Below are 2,500 nucleotides of genomic sequence, written 5' to 3' on the forward strand. Positions count from 1 at the left end.
GAGGGTGGGTTATGTTTTGCAAGGGAATGAAACCATGTGCCAGGGGTGTCAAGGCCAGATGGGTTGGAGTGCCACCATGGAGGATTTCCCAATCACTGGGGGAATTTTACCCTTGCGGAGAAACAGGTGCAGAGCCTCGAGGAAACAGACCACAGGAGCTATGGGCAGTGGTTTCTGTGTGGGAAATGGAGTCTTTATGGATAGACGTCTGTTGGAAAACTTTGAGGGTCTTTGAGAATTAGAAAGGGAAAGGTCTCCCCGTGCCATTTTTGTGGTTCCTTGCGTATTAAGCTTGTGATAGATTTATAACACATAAAACAGGATTCAGGTGTTTTATTTAATACTTTAAGAAGGTAGATATTTGTGTTCTGTTCAAGTTTTGCTTTTTATGTATCTTTAGTAAATGCATCATATATTTTGTAATATCATGTACCGATTTCATGGTTAAATTCATCTAGTAAATGCACTAATTCTCTATATTATTGTGGTATTCTCTCCTTTTCAAGAAATATATCCTGCTCCAAATAACTGGGCAGCCCTTGGGTCATGCTTACATTGGGCCTGAGGATTTTGTAAGCATGATCATCCTTCGTCACATGTAAAAACACTGTTATGAGGACTGCTATTTCAAGATTTTATATTAGGGTACATGAGGCAGAAAAACTAATGTTTTGCCTAACTTATTTGAAGAAATTGAATGCCTTGTTATTGTGAATATTGTACTAATCTTGCCGTATACTATGAACCCATCATCACTTTCAGTAACCTTTAGGTATCAGTTGGAAAACCAGTTTTATACTTTGTGTCTTCCTTACTGTTCTCTTGAATGCTGTTGCATTAGGTTGGGTTTGAAAATCAAAACTTTTTTTAATCTGTATGGGTTGAATTAATGGTAGTAAACATCCCTGGCTCTCACACGGTGGCTCACATTCTTACCCTTGAGTTTTGCTTCGTTTTGTTACATCATGGTGCTGTATTTTTTATATGTACTCTATACATGATACACATATCTGGAATATATATATATATATATATATATATATATATATATATATATATATAACAAACAATATTTTGTATATATGTACACACTGTCAATACTAATTGTTCTTTGGTTATTTGTAATTACTTTTAATTTAACTATTTATTACTCATTGCTAGTATTTACAACTCAGGAATTCCACATTTAATATCTTAAGAGGTATATCATAAAGGAAGACCAGTAATTGTAAAGAGTAGGAGGATATGAAGATAGAGAATAATGTAGAATACTGTTTTATGAATGACAAATTAAAATAAATAATGACAATCAGATGATTAGGTGTCTAAAATGACTCAAATGAGTGTTATAGATTCCATACCTATCTACACTGCACTGAGGCAAAGGCCAACAAACCTCTTCATTGTATATTCAGGCAAGACAGATTTTAGACCACCCTATCAAAAAATGGAAACAGTCCGAGATTGAGCTTACCAGAATATATTTGGTAGGGGATTGTTTGCCCCGGCATAGTGCTGAGGCCACAGCGTATGTGTAGTCTCAGTATTTATGATTATCAAAAAGATCATTCTCAAAAGGACTGGGGAAACTTGATTTTTAAGGATTTTCTTGTTTCTCATACTTGGTTAAAAGAGCATTACTGACTGTGTTTTTGAGAAATCTTGAATCAAAAATGTATTGTTAAACCAAGAGAAGTTCATGTCAACTTCCCCAATTTTGTCTAGGTCAGGATTCAGCAATATATACAGTACAGATGATAAATCCACAAGTAATTCAGTGTATGGTTCTATGCCAGTTTATGTAGCAGTTAACCCAGATCTAGCAGGCATGTACATGCTATGCCTATTGTGAGTTTACTTTATTAATTGTGTTTACACATAGATGGCAACACTTGTACTAAGTTACCAATGAGCCAATTACGAGTACAGCTAGCATTGCCTGTTTAGCCTTTGCCTTGATTTTTGAAAATATTTTATGTTATCTTATTTTGCTGTTACTAATGTCTATAACATTATAGTAATTATAATGTCTATAATATAAATAACACCATCAATATTCATAGCATTAGTAAAAAAAAAAAAAAAAAAATGTTTTTCCTGCCAATTTAAGGAAAGGTGAAATTAGGTAAGGTCACAAGGTCTACTAATTGACTCCTTTGCGGCTAAGCACTAGCAGAGCCATCACACACACACACACACACACACACACACACACACTCACACACACACACACACACACACACACACACACACACACACACACACACACACACACACACACACACACACACACACACACACACACACACACACACACACAAAAGTGTTTCCCTGGCGGCATTGGATTAAATTTGTTGTTTGTAGTTGTTTACTTTTAATGTCAATGGCAAAGGGCTTAGAAACATTTCTTAACACCCATTTACATGACTTTTATTGTGTTATGTGACCTGAATCACCATCGCATGAACTCTAATATTATTTTGTTCTAAAAAAATCTAAG

The sequence above is a fragment of the Penaeus chinensis genome, chromosome 3 (assembly GCF_019202785.1).
Source record: "Penaeus chinensis breed Huanghai No. 1 chromosome 3, ASM1920278v2, whole genome shotgun sequence".
In the NCBI taxonomy this organism is placed as follows: Eukaryota; Metazoa; Arthropoda; class Malacostraca; order Decapoda; family Penaeidae; genus Penaeus; species Penaeus chinensis.